Below are 22,916 nucleotides of genomic sequence, written 5' to 3' on the forward strand. Positions count from 1 at the left end.
TTCTAATTCCTCATTAAATGGTTACACACGATACATAGTGATATATCTTCAGACATCAATATTTACCTGTATGAATTTATTGTTGATGACTTGTTAATCCACAGATTCACTTGTTTACTTTTATCAGTGGCTTCAAAAGCTTTAACTGCAAAGTCCAAGTTTGGACAGTGGCGTGGACACTGCACTGGATGTGAAGACAGGTCTCTGTGCTTCTTCTGACTGTCCACTCACTGCATGATCCTAAGTCATGTTTCCTTCTTCTGATGGTTGACTTTTCTCTTCTGCTTAGGTCTCTGGACTTTCCCTTCTTATTGTCCTTAACCCATCTAGAGGTACGGTTGCTGTTTTAGTCAGGGTTTGTATTCCTGAACAAAACATCATAACCAAAAAGCAAGTTGTGGAGGAAAGGGTTTATTCAGCTCACACTTCCACATTGCTGTTCATCACCAAAGGAAGTCAGGACTGGACTCAAGCAGGTCAGGAAGCAGGAGCTGATGCAGAGGCCATGAAGGGATATTACTTACTGGCTTGCTCAGCCTGCTTTCTTATAGAACCCAGGTCTACCAGCCCAGAGATGGCACCACCCACAATGGGCTGGGCCCTCCCCATTTGATCACTAGTTGAGAAAATGTCTGACAGCTGGATCTCATGGAAGCATTTCCTCAACTGAGGCTCCTTTCTCTGTGATAACTCCAGCTTGTGTCAAGTTGACACAAAACCAGCCAGTCCAGTTGGCCTCCTGTATCCATACAAGATGGGCCCTAGGGCTCTCTGTGGATCCCCAAATGTTCAAGTCCTTTCTACAAAGTACTACTATGAAACTAAATGGGGATATTTTGGGATTGTTATAAGACACTGCTTAGGGAATAACAACAAAACAATATGTATGTCTGGTACTTTTTTCTTATGTATGTGTATATGGGTTTATAAGTATGTAAAAATGTGTGTGTACACATGTGTATTTGTGTGTATGTGTACGTGTGCACATGTGTGTGGAGTCTGAAGGTCGATATTGAGTGTCTTCCTTATTTTTTTAAAAAGGGTTTCTCATTGAACATGGGACTGGCTGATTCTGCCATGCTGGTTTTCTCTCTCCTGCAGGGATTACAGGCCCCATGCCCAGTTCTTTGATATGGGCTGTAAGGGTTTAAACCAGTGGGTCCTGAGCACAGGAAGCAAGCACTTTACAACTGAACAATCTCCTGTATTCCTAAACACCATCACTTTCCTTGGTGCCTGTTTAGTTGAATCCATAGATTCCGAACTTATTGATACAAAGAACCAACTATAATGATGCCCTTTTCCTACCTCTGGTGGAGAGCTTTGGTTAGTATCCAATTACTTCCTACCATTTGCCTCATGAAGGCACTGAAGATGAAGATAAGTAAAGTACATCCCTATTCTTGAGACCATCTTAGAATAGAATAGTCAGAGAAACAAGGAGACTAGGGTGGGAGGAGGAAGACAGAGGACATCAATGAGATGACCATTATTCATTGGATGGAAAGGGGCAACCACAGTCTGAAGCTAAAGGTAGGAAAGCTCAGGTGGAAAGGCAGAATATTTCCCACAGAGCTGTCTCTGATGAGAGTAAACTTAGAAGGAACCAGGTTTCCCATATTTCTCCAGGTATGACCTGTGCCTAGTTACCTCAGCTTCTGCATCAGTTCTCTTTTGGGCTGTTGTGACCTATAAGTGACATTGCTGATGTTAGTAGGACACTCAGAAACAACTTGTTAAAGTAACAGTAGTAGTATTACTAGTTTTCTTCTACCAGACCTATTGTCTCTTTTTCTTTCTTCCAAGGACAAGGACATATTCATATCTTGGTAACACACTTTGTTGTATTTAAAGATTGTGTGTGTGTGTGTGTGTGTGTGTGTGTGTGTGTGTGTGTGTGTATGTACTGCTTGTATCTCTGTGCACTGTGTTTGTGCAAGTACTCACAGAGAAGATAGTGTCAGATTCCCTAGAACTGAAGTTACTAGCAGTTCAGGGTAGTCATGTGGATTCTGGTAACTGAATCTGAATCCTCTGCAAGAAATTTTAACAGCAGAACTATTTCAATAGTCCCTAAGAACATTTTTAATAACACCAAAGGACTTGAAGCAATATGAGTAAAAAGAAAATAGGAAAAAAAAAAAAAAAAAAAAGGCCAGCAAGATGATTCAGCAAAGAAACATGGATGATTCAGCAGAAAAATATGAGATGACTCAGCTTAAAAGTGAAAAATGACTCAGCAGAAAAGTCCTTGCCACATGTATGTTCATCTTTCCCAATTAGACTTATCTGAGAAGAGGGACCCACAATTGAGAAAATTCCTTAACAAGACTGCCCTATAGGCAAACCTATGAGTGGGGCATTTTCCTAGCTAGTGATTATTGGGGGAGGGGGAGTCCAGCTCACTGTGAGTATTGGCAATCTTGGGGAAGAGGCTTTGAGTTGTATGAGAAATCAGAGGGAAACTGGAGGATCAAGTCAGTATGCAAAACTACATCATGGCCTCTGCTTCAATTCCAAGGTTCTGCCTTGAGTTCCTGCCCTGACTTTCCACAGTTACTAAGTGTGGCCTAATGTAAACCCTTTCCTTTCCAAGTTGCTTGTAGTCTGTTATGGAATTTCATCATGGAGACAGAAAAGTGACTAATACAGCAGGGATGCTGCTAAGTGTCCCAAGTACACAGGGTAGTTCATTAACACGAGGAACTATCCAAGTGTCAGCCAGTCCTGAGGTAGAGTCCTGCCTTGGAAATAAGCTATTCATCAGTCATTTACCAATAACCGTCAAGAAATAAGAACCATCAGGAGCATTCTCATTGACCTGAAAAAACATTTCCTCCTGGCATTTTACCCATTTTACCATCTTTGAAAAAGAAAGTTTTCTAGAATTTTTGGTACAGTTATTCAAATGGTCTTGTCAAAAGAATGGAAATGTATGTGTGCGTGTGCATGTGTGTGTATGTGTCTGTGTGCCTTGACTGTACATGTGTGTGGGTAAGTGTGGGAACTTGTGCAAATGGCTTCAGAGGCCACATTTCCTACTCTATCACTATCAACTTTACTCCTTTGAGACAGAATCTCTCTGGAGCTAAGATAGTATTTAGCAAGCCACAAGGATCCTCTTGCCTCTGTCACCCATAGTGCTAGGATACAGGAGCATGTGGCCATTTTCTGCTCAAATGTAGGTCTTTAGCTCAAAAAGCAAGAAAGGGAAAACAGAGCGTCTGTCTCAGATGTGCACAGTCAGGATCCAGTCAGCTCCCCAACCGTAGAGTGCTTACAACTGAGCTTTTCAAACTGTATCCCAGTCCTGCATGCAGTCCTGTAATTGAGTGGGAGGCCATGAAAATTCAGCAAAAGTGAAAAATTTCTGATTGCTTGAAGACCAAAAACTCAAAATCAAGTTCGCAATGAATCTATGCAACATGCTGGCACCTACCCATACTGTGTCTCATGACTTCACCAAAGCCTTGCTTCTAAACATACCACACATAGGGACAATACTATCTAAAGCATCCTGGCTAAAGTTTTGAGACAATGCTGCATTCTACATCAGACTGCCCTTATTATTCAACTTTTATCTTTTTGTATAACATAATAATCTAGTTAAAGCAAAGACTTTTACTATTTCTCTACCATAATGCCTCAGCACGTATAATGTATAATTAATCAGTCTAATTTTGGGTTGTATTCTGTATATTTGGTTTTTAAGCTTGCTGCTTACACTACTTACTCGAATTTCACAGAAAGTATCCAGTGAGTTTCAACTTGGGATTGGGACAGGTTTTTCCAAAAATTTTTGAAGTGGTACTAAACATACTTTGTGTTACATTTATGCAAAGTGGTTCTTCTAGCACTGATGAATATAAAATCCAAATATTGATCAGCTCTAAAAGTTGAAGATGTTCTATAGTCAACAGTATCAAATACTAAGATAAGGTTAAATTATTTATGTAGAAACAAGCTCACTCATCTCATTAGCATACAAATTTGCTTACTTTGATAAAATACAGAAATGTGTATATACAGAGAATTGAAATTTTCTTTATGATCTCAAATCCACACATGTTTGGCCTGTACACATATTTTATATACCTGGGGTTGTTTGAAGATGGGGTTAGTATGAATCCTGACACAGAACACTGTCAATGGTCACTCTTAGGTCTTTGTTGTTTGCTTTGAGGGATCACTGACGTGCTCATAGGACTCCCAGCCTTCCCTAAACTGTAGCAGTGATGTTAACTTGGAAGACGTTCATGCTCCTGCAGGGCAGGTGACATGGTTTCAGGTAACATTAGAAAGGACACGGTAGGGAACTGAAGTAGTCACTAATGGCCTGGCTCTTTGTCAGCTGCCAAAACCCTGTGTTTTTCTTCACCCCTCCCCTTAACCAGTACAGTCTTCTCTTCACCTCACTATCATTTCTCTTCAAGATCCCCAAGATCTCTCGAAGGATCTCAAGTCCTTCCCTCTTCCCTGATTTGCTTTAACTTTTGTGTGACTTTTCATAACCATCCCTTAAACACTGATTTCCTGAGAGTTGGCTTAAAGTGTAGCTATCCAAGCTCCACCTCAAACTTCCTGCCAAAGGGCAGAGTCCAGGAGTCATTTTCTGAGGTTGTGTGATTTACTGTCTAAGAACATGCCTGAGAGATCAGGTTGTAGAAACTATTCACTAGATGGGTGACCAAGTGTTTGATTGCCTCTTGTCCCAATCTCACTTTTAAGATGACTCTGAAAGAGAAGCTACTTTGGCTTTCAGAGCTAGAGGGAGAGGAAACCAATCCATTTCACAAAATAAATCACTACAAAGCAAGTAGGGGTCCCTGTGTCTTCCTAACATCGCCTTTTTTATTAAGTTGCAGCTTCATTTTTGACTTATTGGCTTAATATGTTATTACATCAAAACAATAAATAATATTTGAAGAGAAAAAATGGAGAACTGATACTTAACAACTTTTAATTTTTGTAAATTTTTTTTTTACAAAGCTACACAGGTCAAAATAGTGTGGCATGAGAACAGGTGCTTAGATGATAGAGCAGAATTATAGTCCAGAAATATATGTCTTGGCTCAACTGACTTTTGACAAATATGCTAAGACACACAATCTTTCCCAATAAACAATGCTGGAATAATTAGACAAGCACGTGGAAAATAGAGCAGTCAAGGGTAAACTCAAAGTGGGTTGCAGGCTTAAGTGATCAGATGAAATTGTAAAATCTTTTAGGAGGAAACATATGGACAAATCTCTTTGATCTTGAATCAAATAATGGTTAGAACTGATACCAAAGCACAGAAAAACAAGGGAATAGCCAAACTAAATTTTATTAAAATTAAAGATTTTTTTCTACTTCAAAGGATATCATGAAGAAAAATAAAATGTTGGCCAACGGAATGAGGGAACTATTGCACACCATATACCTGATATAGCTTAGATATAACTGTTGCTACTCAATTGTAAAAGGACAACAAATGCCCTGCATAAAGTTCCTTAAAGGAAACAAATGACTAACAATCATATAAAAATGTTAAAGGATGTATAACTTTATTAGCTTTGAACACAAGAGGTATTATTCTATATCCAGGAGGCTAGGCATAGTTTTAGAAAAGGAATATAATGTGTTGGTAAGGATATGGAGAAATACAACTCTCCCATGGTCATAACAGAGTTCCAAAATGGCTCAGTCTTGTGGAACTCATGGTATAGTTCCCTCAAAAAGTTAAACAGAGTCACTATATGATCTCAAGAAGAGTTTGAGAAACTCCAGAACAATATCGGTTAGTGCCATTGCCCTTCTTTGCCTCCCAGAACAAAAAGGTAAGGCCTTACTCCTAAAGACACATATACTCCATAAACAGGACTTGGAGGAGTTAAGCTAGATCTGACCTGGAAGTCTTCTTTGTGAAGATTCCCTCTCATAGTATCAGAAGGTGCTGTACAAGCTTCCAAGAAGAGAACAATTAATAGTCCTACCTAGATGCAAAGCCAACCAACCACAACAATGCCAGATGTCCCCAAGGGAACAATGGTGGCATTTATATGTTGGGGTAACCAACAACTGTCTAATTGGACTCAATACCTGCTCAGTGGGAGAGAATTTGTGTCTGGTATTATAAACATGTCCAACTACCCATAGCTAGTGAGGTCATAGACCCTAGAGACTGATCTACTTCTGACGCTTTCTCAAGCTGTTGTAATTTTTGACCACACCAAATATGTGTTTTTACATCAATAAATAAGGGTAGCTCTCACCACTCATCAGAAAACCTACTTTTGTAGCAGATGGAGAGCATTACAGAAATCTAAACCTGGTCAAAAACAAAGAACAACTGATCATGGGGTCCCAATCCCAGCTGGTACATCTATAATATACCCCACTGGTACATCCATTACATACCTCATTGGTACATCCATAACACACCCCAGTGGTACATCCATAACACACACCATTGGTACATCCATAACACACCCCAGTAGTACATCCATAACACACACTATTGGTACATCTATAACACACCCCAGTGGTACATCCATAACACACCCCAGTGGTACATCCATAACACACACCATTGGTACATCCATAACACACCCCAGTAGTACATCCATAACACACACTATTGGTACATCTATAACACACCCCAGTGGTACATCCATAACACACCCCAGTGGTACATCCATAACACACCCCAGTGGTACATCCATAACACACCCCATTGGTACATCCATAACATACCCCATTGATACATCCATAACACACACTATTGGTACATCTATAACACACCCCAGTGGTACATCCATAACACACCCCAGTGGTACATCCATAACACACCCCAGTGGTACATCCATAACACACCCCATTGGTACATCCATAACATACCCCAGTGGTACATCCATAACATACCCCATTGGTACATCCATAACACACTCCATTGGTACATCTATAACAAAGACCCTACTCTGAGGGCTCAGGAAACACCATAGAAGAGGGAGGTTAAAAGATTATGAAATCCAAAGGGATGAGAATATCTGCTGTGAGATATCATCTTTCATACATGACAGGAAAGCTGCTGCATCCTTAAACTCTCAACAATATGGTTGCTCAAACAAGATCTTCACAATGACAAATGCTAGCTTACCTGCCAGCAGAACTCTCTCATGCCTCCACCTCTAGATGAAAAGCTACAGGCAATGAATGGCTGTTGTGAGAGGGAGAATTAATCTTCTCTAGAAACAAGACCATTGATGGGTTATCTAATCATAAGTGATCAGTCCTAAGCACACAAACATATAAACAGCACTAAATGAACTCAACAAAAAAAATTGTATGTATGTGTCTTCGGGTTTCTATTGCTGTGATGGAATGTCATGACCAAAACAGACTGGGGAGGAAAGGGCTTATGTGGCTTCCATATCACCACTCACCATTGAAGAAAGTCAGGGCAGGAACTCAAGCAGGGCAGGAACCTGGAGGCAGGGGCTGATGCAGAGGCCATGGAGGGGTGCTGCTTACTGGCTTGCTCTCCATGGCTTGCCCAGTCTGCTTCCCCAGGGATGGCACCACCCACAATGGGCTTTCCCCTCCCTCATCAACCACTAATTTAAGAAATGCCTTACAGCTGGATTTTAGGGAGGTGTTTTCTCAATTGAGGTTCCCTGCTTTCTGATAATTCTAGCTTGTGTCAAGTTGACATCAGGCTAGCTAGCATAGAATGCATATGTGTATGATTATGCATATATGTAATAATAATTAAAGAGGTCATGAATTTGAGTGTGAAAGGCTGGAAGGAGTTGGCAGGGAGAGAGGGAAGGTAGAAATGATATACCTACAGTACCCATGTATAAAATTTTCAAAAAAAAATTTTAAGTATAAAAACAAAGTTTCTTGAGTAAACTTAGACATTTTAAAACAAAAAAAAATTATACTTGGATGTCCCCGATGACATTATTCCTTTCAGTCAAATGGTTATAACTTAAATATCTGTTAGGTGATGACTGAGAAAACAAATGTTCATATAGCAAGATGCTCTAGATCCATAGATGCAGAGACAAGTCTTTAATATACTGTTCTAAGTGAGTGGTTCTCAACCTGTGGGTCTCGACCACTTTAGGGGTTGAACTATCCTTTTACATATCACATATCAGATGTCCTGAATATCACATATTTACCATACAATTCATAACCATAGCAATATTACAGTTATGAAGTACCAACAGAAATAATTTTATGGTTTGGGGTCACCACACATAAAGAACTATATTAAAGGGTCACAGCATTGGGAGGGGTGAGAACCACTGTTCTAAGTGATAAAGACAAACAAACATAAATGACCATATACTGCCTGATTCTAGCTGCCTTTCAGCACCAGATGGGTGATTATAGAATTTTGGCACTCCTTTTTTTTTCTTTTTTTTTTCTTTTGTTCCTATGCAGGGCTTGGTTTGGATGCAGAGCTGGCTAGGAATAGCCTCTACCACAGAGCTATGTACCTAGCTATCTGGGAATGCCTCTGCTAGTGAGGAAGTTATGATCAATATGGCAGTGAATAGCATTATAACTAAAGGATGCTATGAGCCAATGATCTGCAGGCGTACCATTCACAGCAGAAATGGATCTAACAGGCTATGTCCTTAAGACACCAGAAAGGGATTCACCTGCCTTCTCCTTACCTCCCTAGCTGCTTGAACTTTTTCTTATAAGATGCTGTGTTATACTGGTTAAATGCCAGACTCTGGTTAATTACCATATGCCTCCAGCTCTTAGCTTTGTGCTCTGAAGTTATGTAGTCTCTTTCTTTAATTATGAAAAGGACTTAGCTATAGTTTTGACTCATTAGACTTATTTAAAGGTTTAAAGAAAGTAATTGCATAGATAGATTTATACTGGGCTTAGTACTACAAATAATAATAAAAATTAACCACCATAGTTGCTTTTAGTGTTTCTCTAAGGAGTTTATGCTATAAATAAGAAAATAGACAGCTCCAATTTGGCATCTGTGTTTGTCATAGAAAATTATTTGAGCAAAGTACAATGATGTACACACACACACACACACACACACACACACACACACACACACATATATATATATATATATATAAAGCATCATAATAAAGCCACAACAACTAACTATAAAATAAATTAGAGAGAGAATTAGTAAATTGGGCTTTTAACCTAAGATAGAGTCACTTGAATTTGGAGTATAAGTCTGGCAGAGAACAGGAATTGTATGTCCACAGATTAGGGTTCCTAGTTTACTGTGGGTGAAAGCCTCAGCCATGGCAAGTTCACCAAAGGGACAAATGTCACATTGTGAAGCCCCTTTAGGCTGGTATCTCATGAACTTTCGGAGGGGATTCCACACAGGAAGGAACAACAAGTGGCCACGTGGTGAGTGAAAGCTGCAGGTTGAGTAACACCCCTTTCTAAAAGGCTTCTTTTGGCTCTGGGGATAAAATTGAAGGGGTGCTCTGATCCCACTGATGCCTCCTGATTGGCTCCTGTATGTCTTTCAGCTTCACTGTGCAACCCTTGGCTTACTATTCTCTCACCCAGGAGTTGGCAAACCACAGCCAAGATTTTTAGTTTTATTGGGACATAGCACACTCATGTGTTTATCCATCTCAGGTGGCTGCTCTCAAACTGGAATGGCAGAACTAGTCCATATAGACAGAAACCATATGGCCCACAACATGAGCACATGGTAACATTTAATGAAACCCAGGAAATGAGGTCTGGTTGAGGGTCCAAGAAGAAGGAATGGCTTTGTTCCTTAGCTAAGAACTTTTGCTGAAAAATAAAAGCTGTGTTGGTGTGTGTGTGTGTGTGTGTGTGTGTGTGTGTGTGTGTGTGTGTGTGCACTGAAATCCTCAATTCCCTAACCATCCTGACTATCATACTCCCATGACCACTGAAGATGCTTGGAACTCACTTTTGCAGGGCTTGTGACTTTGGGGTACACATTTTACAAAACACTGACTTCACTACTTTGATTTGGCATTTTGGCTAAGGTGACTTCTGTATTTTTGATTGTTCTTACACTTACATGCTGCAGACATTGTCCTACCACAGTTCTTAAAGAACATTCAGTGGGGAGCCAATGACTCTCAACCATTTAATGTTGTACCCAATCCACTTCTAAATCATAAAGAATGGTTATTGCAGCTGGTGCATGCTACTCACATTGCTCTATGTAATGCTCGCTGAGATGGGAAGCATTTGTTATTTACATCACAGATGAGAAAACTAAGGAAAAGAGGAGTGATTTAATTTGTCCAAGATGTGTAGTCATGAATAACGACAGTTTTAGGGTTAAACAGCAGTTCTGACAGCATAGCACTGATTCATTTGGCTTAGTGATACATCTCCATCATATGGTCAAGCTAATGCCTCATCCTTGGGTAGAAATTTACAGTTAAGTGAGAGATCCTTGTTTTGCAGACTACTAAATGAAGGCACAAAAAGTTAAGTAATTTGCCAGTGTCAAGGACACATTTGTGAGGCAGAAGACTATCAGGGGTTGTGTCTCTTCAGTCTTCCTATTGCAAATGGAGGTGAAATGGAACCACATGCAACTTCTTTGTAATGGAACATCTATGATTCTGGAACCTCCCGAGTGTTAAATTAGAGTACACTATTGTGGATGTTCTAGACTGCACATGTATTTTACCTGTCAATCACACATAGACATTCTCTAAGAAAGACATTCTACTTAAAATATGCCTTAATGGAAGAAGTATAATAGTAATACTACTGCTAATAATAAAAACATTGGAGACAAAATCACTATTGTCTCATTAAAGAGCAGTTAAGTCTATTTTATTCTTAAGTGGATCACTACCATCACAAATCATGATCTTGGAAATGCTCACAGAAAAATTATAAGTATGTATATTAGTGTGCATGTACTCACACACACACACACACACACACACACACACATACACACAAACACACATATATACACACACACAATGGAGCCAAGTTTCTTTTAGGTATGTCTGTGATTTTTACACTTATGTTCTGTTTTCTATACTGTGTTAATGTATAGTAAATACATTTATAGAAAACATAAGATATTAACTGTAGGAGGATGATGGATTGCTATTTTCCTCTACATTTGTCTTTCCTTATTTTTAAACCTCCAATGTCACTTTAGTTCTCTCTTTCTTCCTCTCTTCCTCCTTTCTTCTTTCTTTCCCCTCCCTTCCTCCCTCTTCCCCCTCCCTTTTTCTCTCTCTCCCTCTCTTATAAGGTCTTTTTATTGCTCAGACTAATTTTGAAATCTCAAACTCAAGCAATTATTTCTCTTAAGAATTTATTACTTCTCTAAACAGAAAGTTTTCATGATACATGTTGCTATAGACTAAGTATTTACAGCCTGTTCCACATCCTAAGTTGCAGCCTTAACTCATTATGGAATCAGAGGACAATATCAGAGGGCCTGGTCTGTGGTGAAATGTCAGCCAGCACAGATTTTGACACATGCTTTTAGGGCAAGATGTTGGTATACTATACTTTGGGCTCTGCATCTTCAGCAAGGGCCTACTTTAGTTGAGTGTTAAGCCTTTGTATAACTACTAACAAGGTGCCCCCACTTTTGACATAATTTATTTATATATTATTTATTTGTATATGTGAGAGAGAGAGGAAGATAGATAGATAGACAGATAGATAGATAGGCAGACAGATAAATAGAGAGAAACAGAGACAAAGGGAGAGAGGGAGAGAGAGAGAGAGACAGAAACAAAGACAGAGAGAAAGAGATACAGGTCCAATAGGGCTTAGGACTCTTCAGAGAAAGACCAAAATCCTCTTCACTGACACATTGCAAATCACTGTAGGAAAATCTGGGTTGCTCCCAAATGGAGGACTGATGGAAAGGAGCACACCACAGAGCAGATACAAATTTGCAGTGCAATTCCAGTAAGAAAGGCTGACATCAGCTAATGGCAGGGTGACCATCTCCAGGCTGAGACTAGAGCTTGTCTGGACACAGCTATGCTGGGGGCACTTGAGAAAGAGTTGGCTCTGCAGCCTTGAGAAAGGGTGTCTATGATTTGGAAGGTTCTATGAGATAGTGGCACTGGGGTTCTCACAGCTCTTCAGTGGGGTGCTTAGACTGGCTCCCAGGAATGACACTTGGCTCTGAGTCATAGATTAGCTGTGCCTGGGGTGGGAACGGTTAGCAGCAAACAGTGGAGTCTGGCCACAGTCCATGATTATCGACGGGAAGGTTTGAGGGAGGTCTGTGAGCCACCAGGGCACCTGAGATTAAACACACCTGCCTCCCAAGGGCAGCGCCGTGTGTTCTGTCTCACTCTGCTTGGCAGGGAGAGGATGAGGGGCTCTAACACAGACATCTAGTCGGCGTAGCAACAATAATGGGGACAGACTTCTAGTCCTGGGTGCTGTCTTAGAGGAAGCACGTGAGCCTGGACCCATAGATTCCTGCTTTGTTGAGGACACCCGTCGGAATTATTTCTAGCCACATGTTTAGCACCCCTGGGCATTTCCAGAAATACTGAAGGGAAAAGAATTCGTTAAAGGCTGAGGTGAAGTAGGGACACATATAACTGGTGAAGTGTGAGGTAATTATTTAAGCAACTCTAGCCAGAGGTTATTAAAAGTATATGATGCTTCATGGGCTCAATGCTTTTCTTTAAGAAATCTTATTTCTGTGACTACTGGCTATCACAATTCCAAAGGGCTGTCCTGGAAGGACTTCATTTTTCTTAGAGGCAAGAATGAAGTCATGTATGGAGGCACCTGCTCTGGGGATCCTCTCCATCGGCTGCCACCTGACTACGGCCTCTTGTGCACACTGAGTCTTTCCTTTCTCCCTTGTGAGCTAGAATAGCAGACGTGTGATACATTAATTCACTACAGATGACAAATGGCTGACAGTAGCTGGATTCAGTTTCTGTTGGAGACGGGAGGCCTTGGGTTCACTATGCTTTAGTGGAAAGGCTAATTGTGAAAGGCCACTGAGAGGTGACAAGGGAACTTCCTGGAATCTGTTAATAATATATGTCAAAGGCAGCACAAGTGACTCACGCCATTAATAAGCCTCAAGCTTATCGTCTCCTTCAACACATCCTCTGGAGGGAGGCAGGGGGGACCTAGCCCCGCTGACATCGCAGACACATGGAAGATGGAAATCCTCAGGTACCCATCTCTTAGGCAGTAGCTGGTGGACCAGCAGGAAATACGAACGTCATCTTATCTTCTGTGGGCCACCCAAAGCCAGGCCTGAGGAAGACAGGGCCTTTGCCTATGACAGGACCGGTGCCCACGGTAACAAATATCTAATTATGAAATTAAAGATCAGCTAAATGATTGGATCAAAAACTCTGATTGCCCCCCTTCATCCCTAGTTCACTCTCTTGGTCATCTGTCTCTAGTCTCTCTATCGCCGGAACTCTGCCATTTGACGGGGATGCTTGAGAACGCCATGAGATTCATAGAACCATGAAAAATGATTTTTTCAAAAAAATTACATATCAAAGGGATTTACCAAAACTAGCCCAAGCATACTTTATAGACTCTCACATCATTATGATTTTTAATAATGATTTTAATAATGATTTTACTTGGCACATGGGGAGGAAAAATCTTATTTACAATGAGCCTAAGGAAGAGGAATGAATTACTACAAGTGCTAGAAATGGGGATTCATAAAACCCAGTCAATTGTAATTTCTACAAGCTAATTCAACCACACAAACACATTTTAGGGCATGCATATATTTGACTGTGTGCTGTTTTTCAGCCCCATAAAATAGCTCATAACTAGAAAGATCCATCTCAGATATCAGGAAGGTGGTTTTTGCTAACATGAGAAGAAAGCAGTCTATGACTTTGAGATTACATTTCACCATAGCTGACTAGTAAAATTTTCACCTTTTTCCAGTGCTGTGAAGGGGGAAAGGGATAACAGAAACAAACTTTAGAGCAAGTGGAAACAAAATAAAACAGCCCCCATCCATCAGTCCTTGAGATGCCAACCTCAGCGAGATATCTCTTCTGCCTGCTTGCTCATCTGGATACACTAAGCCTTGCCTCCAGCCAGAGAGATCCCATGAGATCCCCTAAGTGACACTGAACATAAAAGCATCAGTGATACTCCACCTCTCCTGGTGCCACAGCCAGGACTGTCCTTGTCCCAGCTGTCTCTTGGTCCCTGTGTCTCAGCTCTGCTCTGCTACTCTGCTTGGTGCCTGCATTGTTGTTCTTCAAACCTTCTTTACCCCTGTCTGTCTCACAGCCTGGCACTTGGTGTTCTTTGGGGGTCCCTAGAGAACCACATAGTCTGTTCTTTTATTCAGAGCTCTGCTTAATCGCTGCCGCCCCACACAAGGCACCCCCTATTCCTTTCTAGTCCTTTGCTATGCTTTGGTTTTATTTAAGGTACTTTCCACCTAACATGTCACCACACACAGACACACAGATCACCATCATCATAATCATCATCATCACTCCTTATTTTGTTTGCTGTTTTCATCTCCTACGGTAGCACTCACTACATACTTGCTGTATAAATGAAACTGAGATGTTCAGAGAAGCACATATCTTTTCAGATAAGCCTCCCCCCCCACCACAGTCTTCACTTCTCAGTTTGAACTGCTCAGCGCACATCAAAACTTGTGATAATGTTTTTTTTCAGATGCTCTGACCTCCATGCGACCTTCGTCTAACTTCGTTGGGACCCACATTACCCAGCTGTGGAATGAGAATCAAAGTACTGCTTACCTTCCTCCCAGACACTTTCATGAAGCGGGATCTGAAAAGTCTTCCTGGCCAAGAAGACTGGAGATGATCAGGCTGCGATGGGAACCCCAGGAGGGTGGGAGCTGGGCTGCTCTATTCTCCATTCTTGCACAGAGTAGGCGCTCATGCACCATTTATCAGAGTTCATATCTGTGGGACCCACACTGCACCTGTCCCTGCACCAGTTGTCACGGAAGCCAGCCCCTCCACTGGCCTAACCGCTCTCAGAACAAAGAACCAAATCTGGCTTCGATGTGACGCAGGCTGCTTTTTCTAGAAGAATCTAGATTCGCACCACGTTTGATGAGCAAGCTCTGACCGGCACCTTCTTTCCTTTGAGTACAAGGCAAAGAATTTCACACAAGAGACCATTTCAGACCAGATGATTCTGTTCCTTGGGTCTAGCTTTATTCGGAGATCCTGACTAATACAGTGGCACCTCTTTGGGGGTGAATTTCTTGGTTCTGCTCAGAGACACTGATTCAACAGATAGTCCCCGAATCAGACCCAAATAGAAACCATCACAAGAGGGCTGGAGTCAGGTGCTGCATCATGCTCAAGAGGGATCAGTAGAGTAGATAACACAGACACCCACGAACCTCCCTTCTTCTTGTCATAGTCTTCTGTTCTATCCCCCACTGACACCCCAGTGCTCTTCAGACTCATGGATATTTTAGGTCCTACTGGTCCCAAGAATACTGCTAAGCCTCCAAGGCCTGACCATTTGCTATCAGAACATCTGTTTTCTCTTTCACTCTACCGTTTAGAGAAGTATGCTGTAATTTCCTTAGCAGAAGTGAAAGTGATCAGCAGCTACCCATGGGTCTGTGCAGGCCCTAAAAAAGAGCAAGAAGGAACCAAAAAGGAGAGAGAGAAGGAGGGTGGGAAACACACACTCTCGAGTGCACACACACACACACACACACACACACACACACACACACACACACACAGAGGAAGAGAAAGAGAAAGAGAGAGACAGGGGTGGGGTGGGGGGGAAAGAGTTAGAGCAAACCCCACAACTTGCCCACTTGGTGGAAGGAAATGAAAATGACTTCAGTTTTATCACTGATTATAATTCTCGATCATCAAGCAGGTGCCAGTAAACTTTTTGTTTTGATTTTATGCACTGCCTTTAACTGGTACTTCCTCATTTGCCTGAAGCGTATCTATGCAAGGGTAGACAATTTGACTTGTTAATTTGAAAATGAAGAAAATATTTGTGGGCCTTTTGTTGCCTCCAATATAAGGCCCAAGTTAGTTCAGGGCCCTGGTTACCATTTAGGCTGTAAACGGGTATGCCATTTTAATCACATCTGTAGCAGTGAACAGTGAGTGATGTATCCCATGGCCAAAACAGTAAGAGCAACAGCAGCTTGCAGAAAAGCTATGCCAACACAGCAACATGCAATGGTTTGGGCACTCAGAGCTGAGCCAGTGCTCTTGACTTCAGGGCCCCACCAGAAGGGTCTTACCCAGTCTATGCAGTTACATTAAATCCTAAATCCAGTACAATGCTTCTGAAAGACTGGTTTCTAGAGCATTCTCTAGGCTGATTAAATTGCAGAGCTGTTAAAACAAACAAACAAACAAAAAACAACCTTTGTGGGAACTCTACAGAAAATATAGTGCTGGTGCAAACAAAGTAACTGCTGTGTCAAATTGTCTCCATGATAACAAGTATCATTTTCTGATACATGTGCAATTATTTTCAAAAGTTTGTTAGAAAAGAAAAAGTTAGCAGGATCAAGTGGGGATTATTGCTTAAGAAATGGAGGCTATTTGCAAGTTAGTAAGAATAGAAGATCCTGACTTTAGGAAAACAGACGTTTGGGAATCCATCCCACAAGCAGACACCAAACCCAGACACTATTGTGGATGCCAAGAAGTGCTTACTGACAGGAGCCTGATACAGCTGTCTCCTGAGAAGTTCTGCCAAATCCTGACCAATACAGATGTGGATGCTTGAAGCCAACCATTGGACTGATCACAGGGACCTGAATGGAGGAGTTAGGGGAAGGACTGAAGAAGCTGAAGGGGGCCTTATCTGGCATCAGTGAGAGGGGAGGCCCTTGGTCCTGTGAAGGTTTGATGCCCCAGTGTAGAGGAATGCTAGGGCAGTGAGGCAGGAGTAGGTGGGTGGGGGAACACCCTCATAAAAGCAGGGTAGGGGGTGGGATGGGATAGAGGTTTTGCAGAGGGGAAACTGCAAAAAGAGATCACATTTGGAATGTAAGTAAATAAAATATCTATTTTTTCCAACAAAGAAAACAGACATTATGTTTGCTGACAGAATATTGGCAAAGTCCTTGCCCATATCATGAGGCTCTGCTGAACTGAGTTCCTTTAAACTTTCATGTTAACATCCAAAAATCGTTCTGGGTTAGTTTCAAGAAACTAGGCTTTTAGCGGTGGTCATTTTTGTTTTTCTGTGCTTGCTGGATAGAAAGATGAGAGGCCAATTAACAGATTCTCTCCAGTGACTACAGACTATCTAATTGACCTTGATTTTTTTTCACTATCAGGGCAGTATAAGGAAGGTGTATGCCAATTCTGCCTCTGGCTTTATTCTCTTGCTTTAATTCCTCTTTGCTTTGGGTTCTTTTCAATTGCCTCCTTTTCTACTTTCTGTTAGATGTGTTCTTACGAGTTGCAGCAGAGGGAGATGGAACACAGTTACATAAGCACTACTGGTCTTAAGGTGATAAATATCTAAAGGCATCCTCTTGCGTTCGACTCTCCTCATCCCGCAGAACAACCCATCTAGACAGCTGTCCTCCCTCTTCGTTCTCCAGAGCAGCCTAACTCTTCCCTGAATCTGTGCCCACTGAGCTGCAGTTTTCTTCGTAGCCTTTTACGTTATGCATTTTCTTGCTGACACTCTTTTCCTCAAAGGGGATTAATGCGAACTATGACCTTAGCATCTATTAGTCATCATTGGGAGGCTGAACACCACAGCCTCTGTCTCAATGAATCTCTGTCTGTGACAGTTCCAGGAGGCCTGATTAATCTCCTCAGATTCATCATGTTCTTCTACCCCGTCCAGCGACTGTGTCCTTGCATTTATTTTTCACTGTCTAACTCAACATAATTGTTTATTGTTTGACCACTTCATATCTCTTCTCCTTCTTCCTCTTGTTTAATCTCCCCTCCCCCCGCCTCTAGATAACTCCATCAATCTTTATCTTTCTCATATTCATCTGTCAGTGTGCTCATCCCTCCTCCTCACCCATGGTTCTCTACAGGTTTAAAGGTAACAACAGGGCTTCATATGCACCGCTGGAAGCTACTCGAAGTCCTGGGAACTACTGCAAAGACAAGGAAATAATCGCAACAGAATTCTACCTGTGGCCGCAGCCCCAAGCTTAGTCTGAGCTGCCCACACTCCTGGCAAGATGGCACAACAGACTCTGCAAGTCCAGACTGCAGAGAAGTTATTGACAAGTTGGCCCGTGGATTACAGCTGGCCCGGGGCAGAGAAAGGTAGAAAAACTTGTGATGAACACTGGTGGTTCATTTAAATATAACACAGGATGAAGATGATCAGACTTATTTTAGAATCAAGCCTAGGGTAAGGCTTATTATATTTATAGTTTCTGATTGCTCTACTTATATTCTTTTGTGAATCCATTAAAAACTGGCTTTAGGGGCCAGACATGGTGGTGAACATCTTTAATCTTAGCACTGAGGCAGGTAGATTTGTGTGAGTTGGAGGCCAACCTGGTCTATATAGAGAGTTCCAGGCTATCTGAGACTAAATTGTAAGACCGAGCCTCCAAGCAAGCAAATAAACAAACAAACAAGCCACCCAGTTATCACTCTCTCCTCAATCCAAACTGGTTTTAGCAGAACCTCCATTGGATTGGCTAACACCATGGGGTATCCGCCAATGGGAAGCTCACGTGCCTCATCCCAGCCTGTCACATGAACAGTGCCGATTTGGTCCCCTAAGAACACTCCTTCCTGGCTTCTCTTATGCTTCAGCCTGTCTCCTGCTGCACAAGCACAGTGGATCTCAGACTTCATCACACTTCAGCACCACAGGATTTCAGAAGCACACTGCAGGGACATTCCTGGACCTCCACAGCTGTATGGCTGGAACGGGGCCAGATGAGCTATATTTTTCGGTCTCCTGGAGATGCTGCTACGGTGGTCCAGGACTGTCACGTTCAGAATCACAGAATATGGCTTGTGGGTTTCCTCTCTTAGGTCCTCGTCTCTCCCAGGTCACAGTATGGGAGCCCCTAACCCCTTGGGGCACTTTATTTTTCCACAAACACCCCACACTTAGGTTTTAGAAACAATTTCTACACCAAAATCTGACACGTGTATCAGTAATCTGACTGTCACTTCTGAACTTTAAAGTCACATACCCATCTGTGCACTCGTCAGTTCCTAGATTCCAGCAGGTACCTCGGGCTACCCCGTCTGCTCACCTCCACCTCTAACAACCATATGGCCACGTTTCTCAAGCTGCCTTCTCGGTTTCACTCCAGGAAGTCAGACGCTGTATCCTTCCCGCATCCTTCCAACTGCTTAGAGCAAAAAGTCTTAGAATTGCCCCGATTCCTCTCTGTCGCTCTTATCTCGCACAGTAGTGAATCCTTTCATCTCCGACTTCAGGATGACACCCAGAGCTACACGTTCCCTTCATTACTATTATCACAGCCAATTGCCATCACAGTTTTTAGCATCAGCCATGCGCCTACCCCACACCCTTGAAAGTGTTCTCCTCCACCCTGTGGTCGGTGAGATGACCTGAAATTCACCCTGGGGTAAAAGAAGGCTTTGCACTTCTCACTTAGAGCCGAAGTCCTCATTGTCTGGCCACCTGGTCCTGCAAGGTCTAGACCCCCTCCTCCTCCTCTGAGCCCCCCCTCTTACTCTGAGTCTGTCCTGAGTCTGTCTGCAGCCCTTTTGCCTACACAATCTCTCAGTCTTCTTTTTATCTCTTACAATCAGCTCCACGTCTTTGCTCAAGCTCTGTGTCATCACAGAGAGTGTCCTACATAAAATTCCTGTCCACCCCGTTACAAGGTTACTCCTCTAGCCCTGTGCACTCTTGCCCTTTACTCTTGTTTCTCTCCTGAAAGGTTAATGCTTTATCAACATTATTTTACTTGCTTTCTCTCTTTCCCTCCACACCTGCTAGCACCCAATCTCTCAAGGGCAGAGTCCTTTTTTTTTTTTTTTAAATCTGTGTTGTATGCACAACACCTGAAACAGTTCTGGTGCGTGGGTAGGTCAATGACTTGCTCTAGCCTCTAAGCTGATAAAGCAGAGTGTTATCCAGTATAAAGGGGAAGAATGAAGCCAGGCCCCCATTGCCAAAGCAAACTAGAAAACAAGACAATCACCAGGAAATCAGGGCAAAGGAGCTTTTTATTTTTTTTTTCACTTGTTATAGGATACTATGGAATCGAGGTGCCGATCGGAAATCTGTGCCGGGGCCCAGTCCTCCCTCCTGGCTGAAAGAGGACTGAGCACATTCAACCATGCAAAGTGGACCTTTGCTGTGTTCAAAGGCATTGGCAGCGTGTTTTCCAGGGTTGGAGAATTTGACTTTAGATACTCGCACTGGCTTTCCTTCTCCAACACAGGCCAGGAAAACGGTACCATGGAAACGCCATCAGAACCGCTGTGGATGTCAGCCCTTGCTGAAGTTACCCTAACTTCCTTTGGGATAAGTTTGCTGCTATAAATGACTATTGGTCTCCTTATTTCCATAGGAAGCCACTGCTGGTGCATATGATTCCCCTTACACCTCCGTGTCATTGCATATATTTCTGTTTGCATCTAGATTCTGCATATGAAAGAAAATATGAAGTATCTGACCTTTGGAATATAGCCTTCTTCATGTAACACGATCTCTGGTTCTACCCATTTTTCTGTAATGCCATAGTTTCATTCTTGTTACGGCTAAATAACTCTCCATTGTGCACATGTGACCTGTTCATCTGTTAATGGGCTTCATTTATTTGGAAATTATATTTTATGCCACTTAGTTGCTTTTTTTCCCTCTTTCCTTTTCTTTTAACCTTGCATTTACCCACATTTTTCTCTTTCTTCTTGGATTTTTCTCTTTTTAAAACTTGATTCTAGCCTTTCCATTTATCATCATAAATTTTCTTCCAATAATTTATTTGTGCTATTCACTTCACATCCTGATCACAGCCACCCTCTTTCAGCCAATCCTTACAAATCCCTCCCCTACTCCCATTGCCTCTTCCCTTTTCCTGTCTCCTATCTAGCTGTCTTTTTCCTCCTGTTTTTTCCATTCAGTGGTAGGTCACTTGACATTTCAACAGGCAGTAGTTTTATGGGCGGTCATTAACACCATTCTGACCAGCTGGGCATTGCAACCTGATGTGAGCGCTGATAAGGTGCTTTTAGGCTTTGCATGGAAAGTAGCCAAATCAGCACATAACTATTTCTTCATGATGGCCAGACTCAAACAGCAAGTTTTCTGCAGATTGCCTCATGAGTTCCTTGCCTTCTCACCACATGAAATGAATCTGTGAAATAAGCTATGACAACCAAATTCCTTCCAATTATTAGAATATCAAAGCTGTGTCTCTAAATTGGGAAAATATTGATAATCAATGAAAAATTTAAAAACTAGACATTCCATAACTTGCAGGATATCATTACAAGTGCTTTATGTATACATATATATTTTGATAGGAGATATGCAAAAGTGTGTTTGGTGATTCATAACGGGGGGGGGGTAAACGGACAGCAATGGTCCTCAAGCTCAGCAATCAAAGAGATTCCACTTCAGAGGGTCCTTCTCTGCCCCCTCTCTTCTGCCCTTCCTTCTCTCTCTGCTCCCATCCCCATATAGAACAGTGTCTTATAATTTAGCCCAGGGTGGCTTTGAACTTGAGATGCACTAAGTACTGGGATAAAAAGACTCGAAGGGAATTTTTGAATGAGAATTTATTAGTTATAGTAATGTATGGTGCTTCAAACAAGCCTGAAAATATTACATATCCTTCTCTTTAGCTTTTAATCTTAGCATGTACATTTAAAATGACTTTCAAAACATTTTTTTCTTCCTAAGCCATTTTACCAGATAGTGCATTATGTGATCATAAAAAGTACTTCAGTTACCTTAAAGAAGGCTGTGAAGAAACTGGGGCTTGCTTTAAAACTTTTTTCCTTAGAAACTGAGAGATGGTAGTTGCACATAACCATGGCATTTGACATGATCGTTCAATACTTCCATGTACTTTGTAATGATGAAAGCAGGCTGGTTAGAGTATCAGCAGGCCTCTGTAATCTATAGTCACAATCTCCTGCCGTAGAACACTTGGGCTCTTTCTTTCTGTCTGTCTTGGGAGGTATTTTTACAGAGTAAAGCTTTATGCAATCCGGATTTCATCAGACTGGCTTACCAGTTTTCCTCTTTTCTCCCAATCCCTGAACTGCTCAGACCACAGTAACATGGCACTGCTTTGAAACTGGAAGAAACGGGTTCCCTTTGAGATTATCCCTACCTCTCTCTCACAACACCATAGGAAAGGAAGCACACAGGATTTACAGTCAAGCTGACACTGGGCTGCATCTTAGCTTTGGTTTTTAACTTGAGTATCTCCGAGTGACTTCTGCATCCCTCTGAACCTCTCTGCTCTTATCTGTAGAATAGATCTGATAACAACACCTCTTTCATAAGGTTCTCATGAGCTTACAGCAGAAACTCTAACAGGGTGAGATCAATAACTAGCCAGACTAATGAAGATCATCATGAAAACTGAGCAAAGTGAAGGAAGTTTTCAGAATGCAGAGGCCAATCCACACAGAAGCCATGCCCACATAGTTAAAAAGAAGTGTAGCTAGCCGGGTGAGGTGGTGCACACCTTTAATCTAAGGGCTGGGGAGGCATAGGCAGGGTGATCTCTGTGAATTTGAGGCCAGTTTAGTCTATATAGTGAGATCTTGGTCTTTTAAAAAAAATTATAGTCTCATGTGCATTGGTAAGAAAAGAACTTTCTAACTTATTCTCAGTTTGAGTCCAGTCCTTTGAAGTCCCACTGAGTTGGTACAATGCAGAATGAGCTCTCATTCTGGGGACTAGCGATGCTGTAAAGTCTTTTATAAATTTAAATACAGTAGAAGGAATGAGGCAGACCAGAAAAGAGAACAACA

The sequence above is a fragment of the Micromys minutus genome, assembly GCF_963924665.1.
Source record: "Micromys minutus genome assembly, chromosome: 8".
Taxonomy (NCBI): Eukaryota; Metazoa; Chordata; class Mammalia; order Rodentia; family Muridae; genus Micromys; species Micromys minutus.